The sequence below is a fragment of the Hyperoodon ampullatus genome (genome assembly GCF_949752795.1).
Source record: "Hyperoodon ampullatus genome assembly, chromosome: 18".
Lineage (NCBI taxonomy): Eukaryota > Metazoa > Chordata > Mammalia > Artiodactyla > Ziphiidae > Hyperoodon > Hyperoodon ampullatus.
This window is the reverse complement of record NC_136931.1, coordinates 7,346,058-7,361,611: the sequence shown is the minus strand read 5'-3', so window position 1 is coordinate 7,361,611 and position 15,554 is coordinate 7,346,058. Positions and strand designations below refer to the sequence as shown.

At 49.8% G+C, this 15,554-nt stretch overlaps 1 protein-coding gene across 1 annotated transcript in view; it reads left to right on the top strand.

Moving 5' to 3' along the window:
- The window catches only part of CMIP (c-Maf inducing protein), a gene marked incomplete at both ends in the record, with an annotated part of 234,965 nt that overhangs the window by 76,885 nt on the left and 142,526 nt on the right, over positions 1–15,554 (top strand). The window lies entirely within an intron of this gene.

Sequence of the window (15,554 nt, the reverse complement as noted above, 5' to 3'; positions counted from 1 at the left end):
AGGCTCCAGATGCGCAGGCTCAGTAGTTGTGGCTCACGGGCCTAGTTGCTTCGTGGCATGTGGGATCCTCCCAGACCAGGGCTCGAACCCGTGTCCCCTGCATTAGCAGGCAGATTCTCAACCACTGCGCCACCGGGGAAGCCCCAAGGGTTTCATTTTTAATATAGAAAAATTATTAATCTTTTTTCAAATCAAACATGTAGCAATTGTTACCCCTGCCCACTTATCTTTTTCTCTGGCTTCTTAATTTCGTGCGAGGTAATTATTGACATATAGAAGTTTCATTTTTCTGTGTTTGGATCTCAGTGTCTTAATCCATGGCTTGTTAATGAACTGTCTTAGTGGTTTATAAAAGTTCTTCCAAATTTCAAGATTGAGCAGACATTCCCCATTGTTGTTTGTTTTTTTTAACATATAACTGTAAAATTAATCTAGAGTTAATTTTTGGTATAAGGTGTGAGGCTGTTCTTTCCCTCCAAATAATTAACTGATGGTCCAGTATTATTCAATGAATAATGTTCCCTTTTCCACTGCTTTAAAATATCCCTATATCGTATGCTAAAAATCTCAAGTATGTGCTGAAGTGTCTTTTAGGCTTTCTGTTAGTTGCTACTGATTTACTGTCCTTGCTCCAGCGCTGTGCTGTTTTAGTTATTGGAGATTCATAGTGTTGTAAAGTTAAACGCCTTCAGTTTAAAGATCAGGGAACCGAGGTACAGAGAGGTCAAATAACTTTCCCAAAGTCACACAGCTAATCGGGGTCTCCAAATCTCATATGCATATAATTTCCAGTGTATTTAAGCTTCTTGTAGGTCTTGTCTCATGATGGCTTTCTGTGCTTCTTATATATTACTATCACTCTTGCTCATGGCATATCACGGACATGGTTTTTTGTTGCGGTTGTTGTTCCCACAGGCTTAGTAAGTTCTGTCTCTCCTAAGCAGAGCTAACCCTTAGTATCTGCCACATAAAATTAACAAGAATGAGATCAGCTGTGAATTTCCTAGCACCATGTCTGGCACATAAAAGCCCTTAATCTATTAATAATAGTACAGTTATTATTTCCATCAGTGTAATTGACTTTCTGTAAGGTACATTTTTACTTCACACCTTTCACCTCTGAGCAGAATTCATAGTAAAGGCACTGTAGTCCTATGTCCTTGAGTTTTCAGGATACTCCCAATGGCCAGTGTGTGACCCTGATGTCCACCTCCCCCTCCATCCAATAAATTACTGAGATGGTCCCACACTCTCAGTGGGCTAACAAGCTCTTGCAGTGCTAAGAAATCATACACTTGAACAAGGACTCGAGGTCAATCTGTGTCTCCCCCAGAGTCGTGCCACCCGAGGGCCAGAGAACCTCAGTGATGAGGGACCTCGTGTCTGCAGTGTCCCAGGCACTTCTGGATCAACGGAAGTGGATCCTGTGCAGGATAAGCTCGTGGACAGGGACTCAAAGCACCCCTACCGCAAGGTCTGCAGTGCAGCTATAATTGGCCAACGCAAAGATGAATTTCCCTGTAAAAATTCTGAAATCAAGTACCTGTTAGTTACTTTCATATTACACATAGGAGAGACCAGGTTCTGTGAAATAACTGGTTCCTCGAACCTGTGGGAGGGTGAAGGCACTTGGAAGGTGCTTCCCAACCTTGCTGCTGATGTCACTTTTTTTTTTTTAATTAATTAATAAATAAATAAATTTATTTATTTATTTATGGCTGCATTGCCGCACACAGGCTTTCTCTAGTTGTGGCGAGCAGGGGCTACTCTTAGTTGCGGTGCACAGGCTTCTCATTGCCATGGCTTCTCTTGTTGGCGGAGCACGAGCTCTAGGCACGCGGGCTTCAGTAGTTGTGGCATGTGAGCTCAGTAGTTGTGGCTCGCGAGCTCTAGAGTGCAGGCTTGGTAGTTGTGTTGCACAGGCTTACTTGCTCTGTGGCATGTGGGATATTCCCGGACCAGGGCTCGAACCCGTGTCCCCTGCATTGGCAGGCGGATCCTTAACGACTGTGCCACCAGGGAAGTCCCTGAAGTCGCTTTCTTGCACGTGGACAGAGGTGCGTCCCCTCTGAGTGCCCGGACTCTGGAATGTGGGTTGATATTAACCGTCATGTGGAAGCCGTTCTGGGTCACGCTCTGTAGGAACCCATGCTTGGAGGTTCCTTGGCTTGGAAAGAGGTGGCCTTGATTTGGAACTGAGTCAAGAGTGAGCTTTCATGGGGACTTGCCTGGTGACGCAGTGGTTAAGAATCTGCCTGCCAATGCAGGGGACATGGGTTCGATCCCTGGTCCAGGAAGATCCCGCATGCTGAAAAGCAACTAAGCCTGTGTGCCACAACTACTGAAGCCCGTGTGCCACAACTACTGAAGCCCACATGCCTAGAGCCCGTGCTCCGCAACAAAGAGTAGCCCCCGCTCGCCATAACTAGAGAAAGCCTGCGCACAGCAACAAAGACCCAACGTGCCAAAAATAAATAGATTTATTTTTTTAAAAACAAGAAGAGTGCGCTTTCAGCCGAAGGGAGAGGGGTGGTGTCACCTGAGAGGTGGTCAGTCACAAGTGTGGTTGTTGAACCTCTCATTCCCTCTGCTTAGAACCAAGACGTCCCCCTGCCCCGTCCTGCACTTGCGTCCGGGGGGGGGGGGATGAGGACGAACTCTGGGAAACAATCGGGAAAAGAGGAGGGAGGGTGAGTGTAATTAGGGATGGGACTGCCTGGGACACTGTATTGAGAAGGATTCTGGGGCTTGATTTCAGCTCAGCAGGAAAAAGGGCTGAAATCTATCGATATTTCCACGTGGAGAAGAGGGGTGGTGGTGTCTCAGAAACACAGGAATCCACAGAGACACACAATAAAACCGGGCTAAAAAGACACTTCACAAAGGGGAGCAGCTAGACCATGAAACCTAGATAAAAGTTATTTATTGTCATTTAGTTTTATGATTAGGAAATATGAATCTAAAATATTCAAAGTGTAGAAAAATAGAAAAATAGAAAAATAGAAAAAGAAAAGCATCAGGATTTCTGCTCCTCAGAACAATAATTGCTATTGTCTGTGGCTCCTTTTCCTACTCTGTCTAAAACCCTGCATGTTTCAACATATTTTTCCAAATACATAAAACTTTGTATCCTGTGTTCTCTTTTAACAGCTATTGCTATTTATTCATTTTTTCCATGCTCAAGGCAAGAGTTTTAAAACATAGAAGCCCCAGGGTGCAACTTGGTGCCTTTCTCACAAGTCACTAACTCTGGGGCTTTATAAATTCATCTTCAGGATTAGAATATTCCCTTATAGTTCATCCTTTTTTTTTTTTTCTAATTGTGGTAAAATACACACAACGTAAAATTTATCATCTTAACCATTTTTAAGTATATAGTTCCATGGTGCTAAGTATATTTACGTTGCTGTGCAGCTGATCTCCAAAACTTTATCATTCATCTTAAATGAAGTCCTGGAGCTGACCTCAGGATGGGCACCTAGTTCACGACCTTCAGGTGAGGTGGATAGAATTTAGGGCAGGAAGGGAAAGGAGAAGCAGCACTGGCAGAGACCTCTGCAGTAGGTCTATTATCTCCCCAGTACCTCCCATTTTACAGATGATGAAACTGAGGCACAGATTGTCATTCATGGCTTTTTTTTTTAGTAAATGTTATTTAAATATATATCCAGAAATATGCACAGATACTGTACAGCTCAGTGAATTTTTTGCCAACTAAACACATCTGTGTAACCAGCACTCAAATCAAGAAACAGGCCAGCCCTCCCCGTGTTCTCAGCCCCAGGGGTAACTGTTCTCCTGACCTTCATTAGCATCCAGTAGTCTTGCCCGTCCCCGAGCTTCACACCAGTGCATTCAGCGTGTACAGTCTTGCCTGGCAACTTTTGTATATGTGATGTTTGTGTGACTTATACAAGCAGCTTGCTGGAGCCCGCGGAGCCAGTCGGAGGCCGACCTGGGATGCAGACTCGGGTCTGCCGCGTCTGCTCCCCCGTCCTGCCTTTCAGGGGGCACGTGAGAGTGCCAGTCGGCCTGGGGTGCGGGGGGATCCTGAGAAATAAAGTTGGATAGAAGTGGCCAGCTCGGGAGTTTCGTGAATGTTCAGTGGAGGAATTAGCCATGGGTGTTCCAGGAACAGCTTATGTTGATTAGCGAAGTGACCTGTGTTGTTCTCTGTGACAGCGAGACCCTGGGGTGGTGAGAGATGCCTGGAGGGAACACAGGGCAAAGGTCAACCAAAGGAGTGACTGAGGATTCCCAGAGAAGCGTAGGGTGAGTGTGGGAATTGGGTGTGTCAGGGAGAAGAGAACAGGTGTTCTGGATCGAACAGTAACAGTAATAACATTTAAAAAAATGGTTATTTTATTCAGAGTGGTTGCTTTTTAATGATGCTGTCTTAATTTCCTCTTGAACCTGTTTCATCTATAATCATCCAACATTGATATTTATTTTGTTCATTTAATTTGAAAGTATTTTTAAAGCTATTACCGATATTTTACTGCTGCTGAAGATAATTCAGCCGAGGCGCTACCATGAAAATATCATAGAAAACACGATCGATGCGTTACACCTGTGATCTGGTGTAATAAACATGGTACTATAAACTGTTTTAGTCAATTAAGAAGTAAGCATCCTAGAATGTGAATAGCAGTGATACTTGACACTTGCCAGGGGGCACATTACACATTTCATTGCATCCCTGCCACAACCCTGTGAGGCAGGTATCACCGCTGTGCCCATTTTCAGATGAGAAGACTGAGGCTTGGCAGGTGAGATGACTTTCCCTAGATCAGGTGTCTCGAAGGAGGTGGGGTAGGACCGGGACCGTCTGGTTCTCAGAACTTCACTCCTAACCCCCCACGCTCTAAGACCTGCCCACAGAACTCACGGAGTCAGCATTGGGCCCTCCAGCTTCCGGGAGCCTGAGCGGCGTAAACACTGAGAGAAGGCTCCCTATCTGACTGCGAGGGGTTGTTGGGACCCAGTGGAAACATGGTCGAAACCAGTTTCATCATCACTAGTGAACGTGTGGTGGGTTAGCTGGAGTTTTTTCAGAGGATTTGCTTGAGGCTGGCATGTATCTCCATATTCTTACTTCATAAACTGAGTAAGCTGATAACTGCATTTTAAAAAGAGCCTGGCTTTGGGAGGAAGTTGATTTGATTACCATTTTATAAGATTTTCTTGGTCTGGTCTTGATCCTGTGGATTTCTCTCGGTTGCAGTAATTTCGGGGTGGTGATCTATCCCCTGCCATTTAAGCCAATTCCCCTGAAACTCAGTGCTCCCAAAAGAACGTGTTAGCATAGCCTCATGCCAAGAAAACAGAAAAAGGCGGAAATAGCGTGTGACATCTCCAACTAAGAAAGACCGTATGATGATCTTGGGTGATGATTCGATTATCCGAATTTTTTTTCACAGGCAAGTTGATTCCTTCTAAGATCATTAATTTTAGCCATATCCAGTGGAAATTGCATTCATTTTAAATTAAAATAAAAGAAATGGTGTCCATCTGTTTTTGGAAACCTTAATCTATTAAAGCTTATATAATCAGTCTGTTTACCAGTTCATCATGGGTCAGAACAACAGTATTTATATTCATACACATAGGAAATTCAATTAGATAGTGGGGAGGAAGAGCACACACTGATGGGACGTGATTGCCCTGCATTCAGGCAGCCTAGATTCTCCAGTTCATTCGACTGTCATATTAGCTGGGGAGATCCCTTTTGTGACGCAGAACCTTGCAGCGAAACAGTTGGGTATAGCTGCCTGGGAGGAAGAAGTGCTTGCAGCAGGGATCTTCCAAGCAGGCGTCTCAATTGCACAGAAAACCATTTTGGGAATGTTTCCATAAGCCCGGCAGTGTGAGGGTCTGTGCCGCACGGTGAGAGGGTTTTAACCAAGCACCCTTGATCATGACGGGTGGGGACAGCTGCAGAGGGTCTAGCTGTTCTAGGGGGCCTGACACGCACGTTGGTGAGGCCCACAGTGCTGGAAGAAAATGAGGGCCATGTTGGAAGCACAGGCTGCAAAACCAGTGTTTTCAGCTGGGCATGGATGGCACGTGCATGATGAAATGCCTCCCTCCTGCTCAGGAATCCTGCTCAGGTTCCCCCAGTGCGTTTAGGAAACCTTCGTAATTCTTGACCTGGGCCTCACGGCTACATATGATTCCGTCCAGACCCGTCTTTGCCACCTCTTCACGCACCGTGGGGTTCACTTCCCTGGCCCCATCCAGGGAGTCCTTTGCTCAGCCAGGCCAGCCTTCTGATCACCTGGGTGCACGCTGTCCTCGTTGCAAAGGCCATCCTCTCTCCCACCTTCACTCCCTCCCTCCTGAGTCCCCACCGGTTCTCAGCTTCAGTGCCCTCTCCCCAGGGGTCCCTTCATGGGCCTCTCCCACCCGCCGGGATAGGCTAGGTCGTTCTCTTTAAGGGCTTTATAGCACGAACACAGTTCCCGTGGAATAATTTTTCCGTTGGTGGTTTTGTGTCCTGTGTGCTGGGACACAGTCTCCAAGTTCACAGCCAGGCCCCAGGTCCGAGTGCCGTGCCTCACATGAACGAGGGACCCACGGATCACTGGGGGGTGAATGATGGAAACCAACGTTTGCAGTGAATGAGGCTGAAGGTCGTTGTCTAACTTGCAGAATAATCTCAGCCACCTTGAAAGCTCCCTTTGAGTGCTACTTCTCGGTGAATTTGTCAGATGGTACAGCATATCCGGCTAAATGGAGGAACAGATCAAGGGCCAAGAGCCGTCGGTCACTGCGGTGGCTTAGCGCCAATGCCGACCTTGTGTCTGGTGAGAACCCTCTAGTCCTGCCCATTGAAGATCTCCAGCCCCTGAATGCCTCTGACCACGCCATTCACTTGCTCACCCCGGCTGAGAGGCAGACAGCTGTTTCTTTGAAGCCAGTAGAATGTTTCTTATTTTGAGTGTTATTTTAATTTTTTTCTAAGCTGCATATGTATCAGGCTGTAGGCTTATTTGTCTCATGTGCCGTACTCTTCTGTTAAATCTTGTTGATTAAAAAAAGAAAAAAACTCAATTATATACTTTATCTGTACATATTCTTGCAAAAAACGAGGCCTTAGAGAAAAGTGTAAAGTTCCCCTTCCTTGACCACCAGTCCCCTTCCTACCCCACATCCCATCCTTCCAGTCTTTTTTTTTTTTTTTCTGTAGATTTATATCTAAACAGGTAGTTCTATAGAAAGGCTATAAACATAAAAGGAATCAGATTGCATGTATCTTTCCGCAGTTTGCCTTTTCTCTTACTAAGACTTTTTGGGGATGTGTGTTTTAGTTCACTTCTAGTTCACTAGAACCGCATGACTTATGCTAACTGGACTCACTCCTCTAACTGTAAATGGCTGAAGACTTATTTAAGAGATTGGCTGGGACGACAACCCGCTCCTCAGTGGCTGAGGCACAGATGATGGGATGCTCCAGGAAGCCCCTGTGCTTTTCTCTTGATGAGTCGTGCTGTGTGTTTCCAAGAGCCAGTGTGTTTGTTCCCAAACCTGAGTATGCTGGTTATAGGTGTTACTGTAATCACACAATTTACTTGAAGTTTACGTAAACTTATGAAATATGAGTGTGAAAAGAGAGTGGTTGTTTCTATGAAAACCAAATGGAATGCTTAAGAAGTCTCAGTGAAACAATAGCTGTTGTGGGTGAGAGAACCGTCAAAGAGTGAGAAAAAGCCACAATAACCAGATGGACTTGTGAAGGTCTTTAAAGAAACAGGAATTGCAAATTGTCAATTGCAAAGTGCTTGGGGTTTCTGTGAGAAAGACTGGGGGGATTTCGGTAGGGGGGCATCTTCAAGGACAAGGCTTTGCTGCTGCCAGGAAAGGTGGAGAACAAATACCCGTTTTAGATATTTTCAGTAAAAATAAAATGTCTGTTTCATTTTATGATTCCCTCCTTTAACTGACTTATTTTGGGTTCATCTGATAGCTGTAGACCTACCTCATTCTGTTCAGCTGCTGCATCAAATTCCATGAAATGGCCACTCCCTCACCCCAACCCCTGTGGATGGCCGTGAAGGTCGTTTCTCACTTAAATGCAATGCAGGAGCAGGCAGCCTTATCTGAGATTCCTATGCACACATCGGTTGTGGGTAACTGCTGAGATGCAGAATTGCCGGGTCTGGGCATTCTTCATTTTCATGGAGGTTGGCACTGGTTGATTTGGAAGTTGCAGACTTCTGGGCCGGGAGCTCTGTGAAGGAAGGAACAGTCTTTCAGCTGTGAGTGAGGGTTACGTTAGGGGACAGATCGTAAATGTGCAGGTACTCAACCAGTGCTTAGTTCTGTTTGTTCAGCAAGTGTTTCTTGAGCCCCCCCGCCTTGTATGCCAGGGGTCCATGTTAGGCATTGGGGGGTGGGAGATGCCCAGTATGGGGTCCTGATCCTGAGAAGCAGGGAAAATTATTCTGTATTTGGAAGAGCAGACTGCATGAGTGGAGTTTTCTGGGCCTTAGTCTAAAGGGTAGTATTCTCCATCTGTCTCAGTCAGCTCAGGCTGCCGTGGCAAAATACCATAGACTGGAGGGCCTACACAGCAGACATTTATTTCTCACAGCTCTGGTGGCTGGAAGTCTGAGATCAGGATGCCAGCGTGGTCGGTTCCTGGCAAGAGCCCTCTTCCTGGCTTGCAGACAGCCACCTTTGCCTATGTCCTCACTCGGCTGAGAGAGTGAGTTCTGGTCTCTTTCTTTTCTTGCGAGGACAACTAATCCCATCACGGGGGCCCCACCCTCGTGACCTCATCAAACCTAATTATCTCCCAAAGGTCCTACCTCTCAATACCATTCACATTGGGGGTTAGAGCTTCAACATAGGAGTTTTGGGGACAAACCCATTAAGTCCATAACACCATCGCCGGCATGGAAGAGCAAAGAGGAGGAACGTTTTACAAAGGGCCAGAATATATAGGTTGGCTTGTGACTTGGCTCTTTGGCGGGTGGGGTGTGTGTGTGGATTTTCTGTCCTAGGCCTAGTGAGAGGTAAGTTCAGGGGCCCCTTCCAAAGAGCGTTCATCTGACCCCCACTGACTTGGAATCTGTGAGGTGGGAAGGGTAGAGGCATCATGGGACCTGTGTGTCACTCCTGGTTCTGTCTCTGGCTTGCTGTGTGGCTTTGGAGAAGTTGCTTCACTGCTCTGGGCCTCCGTGTGCCCATCTGATAGGTGCGCTGGGTCAGTTTTCGGAAATCTGAAGAAGTATAGTGCTGAGATGCCATAGAGTGGCACCCGCAGCCAAGCCTCATGGCCACCTTTCAACCCTCCCCGCCCCCAGTCACAGCCAAGGCCACATGACAGCCAGAGAGTCCTCTTTGTCAGCCCCAGGAGAACATTTGGAAACAATCACATCCACCCCCATTGATTGCTGCTTGTTGCTAAGACATTGTGTTGGCCAGCCATCCCCACGTCAAAGTTCAGGGCCGCTCAGGACTCTGCCGCTGTCTTCCTGGGCCCCCCTAAGTGTGCGTGTGGCCCGGCCTCACCCCAGAAGAACGAGAGGGCCGAATGTGCCGAGAGGGAGGTCAAGGTCGTGGGGTAAGAGCCTGACCCTTAGAGCCAGATGGCCGGGGTTCACATCCTGGCTTCTGTTTTGTGACCTTGGGCAAGTCACTTTGCGGCTCAGTTTCCCCATCAGGAGTCATGGCGAGGAGGAAACCAGCTCCTGTCTTGGAGCAGCGCCTGGCTTCTGTATCAGGCCTAACAGAGATGGCGTTTAATTCTCTGGGACAAAGGCAGATGCTTATTTGGCTCAGGCAGTCTCTCCTTCCAAGGAAATAACTGAGTTTGAATTCACTTTTAAAAAACTGACTCCCTCCAATCCAGCCCCTGAAGTCCTTTCCATTTCAACTTCTGCTTTCTCTCGAAAGAGAAGGGTTTACTGAGCTATTATGCTGGTATGAACCATATTGCAGGGGAAAAGGTTGATCCTACTGAGGAGAATGCAGCTATTTTAAGGAACTTGAACTCATCTTTATTTGCACCCACCTGCCACAAGAAATCCGAATGAGCCTCCTTGGGGTAACCATTCTCCTTGGAAAACAGTTCATCAGCTCAGGAGCGGGAGGAAGGGAGAGACCAAGTGTGGTCTCTCTTCACATGGCGGAGTCTCCCCCACCATCGTTCCATCCTTCCTGGGGCCCCCATCACTGCACCTCCTGCCCCGTGGCTCTGAGTTCGTGCAGACAGACCGACACTTCCCTTTTAAGTTGGAGGGAGGGAGGATTTTTTTTTTTTTTTTTTTAATGAGGATCAGGCTGGAAAGTTGTGCAAGTGAAAAATACTGGATTTTTATTGTAAAGTCACTGGTGCTACATGTGGTCGCCCTGACCTGCAAAGGCATCACGTTGAATTACCCATAAGAGCTCTCGTCCTCAATGGGTAAACGCGTGTGCACATACATGTGTGCACATGTGCACGTGCGTGCGTATTTGTGCGTGTCTGTGTGCGTGGAGAGGGTATATGTGTGTGGAGTGTTGTGTGTCTGCGTGTGTGTGTGTGTGTGTGTGTGTGTGTGTGTGTGTGTGTGTAGGGGGCATGCTACCGGTCTCCAGAGTTGAGTAACTTCATGAGTGGTACTTAAAACCCTTTTGCCGTCCACAGGACAAAGTTCAGCTCCTTGTTTTCCTGGCAGAGAAGGCTGAATTTGGCCCAAACTCAATCTTTTCATTTTCATCTCCTGCCAGTTCCCTACCAAGCACCCTCTGCTCCAGCCACAAACAACCTTTTGCTATTGCCCAAAGAGCCCATGATCTTGTGCCCTTCTAGACCTTTGAAGATGCCAGGCCCACAGCCAGGAATCCCCTTTCTTTCCTCTTTCCGGGCCCAGCTCACATGGGTGTGAAACCTCCCAGGCCTGCCCAGATCGAGTCCTTCCTCCGCTGGATTCCTTAGCCTCTTTTATCCTCGCGAGACTCTCTTGTCACATGCACTGTTGTGTTTGATTTATTGCGTCCGTCGTCCAGCAGGTGTCTGGCTACCTGAGAACGGGTGCAGACTCTGACCCATCTCCGTGTCGCCGGCACCAAGTGCATTGCCCGGCAGGGGTCCGAGCTCTGTGCTGGTCAGAACCGAGGAGCAAAAGCTTAGGTTCTGTAGTAAGATGCTGATGTTGTGCTGCTGAAAGAGCCTGGCAAACACATCAGCATCAGTTGTAATATATGCGTATTGAGGGTGGCTTCTGTGCTGGGCCCCTGCTCAGCCCTCTGCGTCTGTGAACGCATTTAATCCATACCACTCTGTGGGGCAGGTTCTGGCATGATTCCCCATTTGCAGGTGGAAACATGAGGCCCAGAGAAGGGAAGCCACTTGCTCGAGGTCACACAGTTAGTGAGACACTCCCCATCAAGTAAGGCCGGTTACCACTCGTCTGATCTGCTTTTATTCTGGCCACTAAACCTTCCTTGGCGTTGTTTTCCTTGTGATGATGGCTTTCGAGTTCTACCCGTCCATCTTCCTCGGGTATAGGAACCGCCCTGCCCACGCTTCCAGGTGCCGCAGGATCTTTGCACAGGGTTTCCTCCTGCGGTTGCAAGTCTGGGTGTCAGCTGACCAAGAGAGCGCAGCCTTCCTACGTGTCCTTGAGAGAATTCCTAAATTTGCTTCCAGCGGTGCTACCCCCCTCACTGGAGGCACACCTAGTGAACGCAGGGAGAAGCCACCGTGACCTACATTGGAAGGACGTGGGACGGGCGGTGCGGGGGGGAGAATAACAGCGTGGGAGAACATCGCAGCCAACAGTCAGAGACGAAAGGCATTTGCTTTATAACAGAACCTCACGTTCATCCTCCTTCTTATGAGTTAGAATTTTTCCTACAAGTTCCTGGGGGGCCCCTGCCGCCTGAGCACAGAAGCAGGGAACAGCAGCCCCGGGGAAGGGAGGAGTCCTAATCCTTTCCTCTGAGCCTAGAGCGAACAGACTTGCCTTACTTCTTCCATGGCATGGCGGGGGCGGGGGAGGGCACGAGAGAAAGGATGCTTGCTCCTGGCAGCCGAACCTCACAGTTGACACCAGCACGCAAGGGGCAGGCGGTCACTTCAGTGAGAGGGAGGAATTGGTCTGGAACTACATTCAGAAACCAGCCCCGGGGGACTGCTTTCTTCCTCATCACAGTTTTCCTCGGGTGTTGTCAGGAAGGGAAGGGGGGACTGAGTTAAGCTCATTCCTTCGCTGAATATTTACTGAGGTCCCAGGAACCATATAAAACACTGGGGATGTAGCGCTGAGCAAGAACTAACTGTATCCTGCCCTCGGGGTGCTCTCAGCCCGCCGGAGAAGATTGCCACGGGACAATTATAATGCGGGGCGATAAAGCAGGATAATGAGCATCATTCATTCATTCATTCATTCATTCATTGAACCAGTGGGTATCTGGCATTTACCACGCGCTAGGCATTGTTCTAGGCCCGCACTTCCAAGACGGTAACCACTAGCCACACGTGGCTGTTTACATTTAATTAAAATTAAACAAAATTTAAAATTCAGTCCTTCAGGCGCACAAGGCACACTTCACATACTGCTTAGCCGCGTGTGGGTACCGGCTCCCATACTGGACAGGGCAGAAACAGACCATTGCCATCACTGCAGGAAGTTGCGTTGGGAATACAGTGCTGCTCCATACGCCGGGCCGTGAGGGGGGTGCTCGGAAAGGCCCTGCCCTTGGAGTTGGCGGACTCTTGGTGTTGGCTGAAGAGCAGCATGCATTCCGTTACAACGCAGGGCGATAGGTGCTGAGGTGTGGGTGCACTGAAGTGGCGCAGCCCAGCCGAGCCTGGCCTCCAGAGGCCGGGGGTGTTTCAGTGACATCTACGTCTCGTGAAGAAGGTATGGAGCAAGTGGGGAGGGGAACAGTGTGCCAGGAAGAGGGAGGAACATGTATCAAGGCCTGGGCTCTAGAAAGAGGCTGGAGAGACGAAAGGAGTTCAGCGCGGCTAGTCGTGGACCCCGTGCGTTTATGTGGCTGTAAGTGCGGAGCGGGACAAGCCGGAAGTGGAGGGAGACCAGGCCGTCCCGGCTCTTGCAGACCCTCCAGGAGGCGGGAGGAGGGTCCAGCTTGCAGGGCTGGGGCGGGCATCTTGCTCAGAGGGCCCCTGTTGGGCAGAAGCCCGGAAGGCAGGTGGGGGACGGGGAGAGGAGGAGGAGGGGGGAGGACGAGTCTGCTCCGAGCTGTCTGCAGGGTCCAGACTCGGTGTTGGTCCCTTCGGCACCCCAGAAAACTGGTCCAGAAACGACCCCCCTTCCCTCTGCGGAGCTGCGGAAGGACGGAGCGCGCGGAGAGGCGGGCTTGCGATGCTGGGGCGGCGCAGGCGGGTTGCCCCGGGCCTGGGACCAGCCTGTGCCACAGCGCCAGGTGCTGTGGGGGACAGGAGTGCGGGTGGAGCCGGGCGGCCCGTTCGGCTCTGCCCCTTTAGCCACCTGAGTGAGTCGCAGCCTCTCGGAGCCCCGCTTCCTCCTCTGCAGCCTGGGGACAGTAATGTCACGCTGTAGGGCCACCGGGACCATTTTGAGACGATGATAGCAGCGGGCAGTTTACTGAGGGCTTACCTTGAGCCAGGCATTGTGTTGCATCCTTTACACCAGGATCTCTCACTCTTGGCACTAGACCTGTGAGGCTGGATCATCCTCTGTGCTGGGGACCGTCCTGGGCATGGGGGCATGTTTAGCAGCGTCCCTGACCTCCATCCACTAGGTGCCAGTAGCACCCGCCCCCAGTTGTGGCAAACAAAATGTCTCCAGACGTTGCCAGATGCCCGTGATTGAGGACCCCTAACACACATTGTCCCGTGCATTCTCATAGCGACCCATTTTACAGATGCGGAACCAGCAGGCGTCAGAGCTGAGCTGTCAGCGCTGGGATTTGAACCCTGGCGTCTGTCCACTTGGGCCTGGGCGCTTGGGCCGTGAACTCTGTTTGACTGTTGGCCTAGATGGCAAGGGCGTAGCCCAAGGCCAGGCACGTAGTAGGTGGTCAGTGAAAGGGCTCTTTTGATGATCAATCACCGGCTTATTCAGTCAGTGAAGCTGCCCCTCGGAGCTGGAGCTGCAGGGCAGGGATGGCGGGCTCTCTGACCCCTAGCTGGTCCCTGAGTCGCCGTAGCATCAGGGGAGCAGCCTTGAGGGATGAGGGAGCCGCCCGTTCTTAGGCAGCGATTAACCTGAGCTGGTCACTCACTGGAGAGGCAGAACTTTTCCCTGGAAGATGCCAGCCGTGCAGAAGTGGGGCCGTTTGTTTCCTCTGCTTTTCTTCATCGGGCTTTTATTACCCACGAGTCAGGAGCGGTGCTGAGGGCCCCCCCGGGGCAGCCTCAGGCAGAGGCTTCCCTCTTTCCCTTGCCAGCCCTGGTCTGCCGCTTGCCTTGTGGAAAACTCTCCCAGAAGGGGGTCTTTCAGGGCCGGGTTTTGTGTGTGTGTGTGTGTGTGGTGTGAGTGTGTGGTGTGAGTGTGTAGTGTGAGAGTGTGTAGTGTGAGAGAGTGTGTGTGTGTAGTATGAGTGTGTGGTATGAGTGTGTGTCTGTGTGTAGTGTGAGGGTGGTGTGGGCATGTGAGTGTGTGTGTGGTGTGTATGTGTGTGTAGTGTGTGTGGTGTGTATGTGTGTGTAGTGTATGTGTATGTGTGTGTGGTGTGTGTGTGAGTGTGGGGGGTGTGTGTGTGGGTAGTGTGTGTGGTGTGAGTGTGTGTCTGTGTAGTGTGAGGGTGTGGTGTGGGCATGTGTGTGTGTGGTGTGTATGTGTGTGTAGTGTGTGTGTGGTGTGTATGTGTGTGTAGTGTGTGTGTGAGTGTGGGGTGTGTGTGTGTGTGTGTTTCTGGGACGTGTTGAGGAAATGGCCCTGAGAGGCAGGCCTGAGGCCTCCTTGTTTATTTACTGTCTTTGGAAATCACCGTCAGTGATGAAATCGCCCCAGGGCCAGAGGCGGCAAGGCCTGGCCTTTGCTAAACCTGGCAGCTGGGCTGACAGAACGCAGAGCAGGGCACAGGGTGCCAAGTGTCCTCTTCTGCGTGTTGAGAAGCTGTGTGTGTACATATACAAGTGCTTGTGTGTGTGTGCATATTAACCTGTGTCTGGGTGACCATTGTATATGCATCTGTGTGTGTGCGCATTTGTGTGCATTTGCATGTGTGTACACGTGTCTGTGTGCCTATGTGTGTTTAAATCTGTGCATGCATATGTGTCCTCCTGTGTGCATGCATACGTGTTGCATGCTTGTGTGTGACATGACCCCTTCTCCCCCCCCCGTTGTCACACCGGTGGACACAGAGAGACCTGGACTTGACACCCAGCTTTGCCAGTTACTCACTTGACCTGAGGCTAGTCACACCCACTTTCTGAGCCTCAGCGTTCAGGTCTGTGAAATGGGAGAATAAAAGACAGCAACCTTGAGGAGGAGTTGCGATGAGGGCCACACGTGACAATGTGGCTGGGAGCCTGGCTGGGAGAGGGCAGCGGGTAGAGGTTTGTCCCCACCCCCAGGCTTTGGGGAGGTGGGGACTCTAGTTCCCCTCCCAGCATCGGGCAGGGCTGGGTA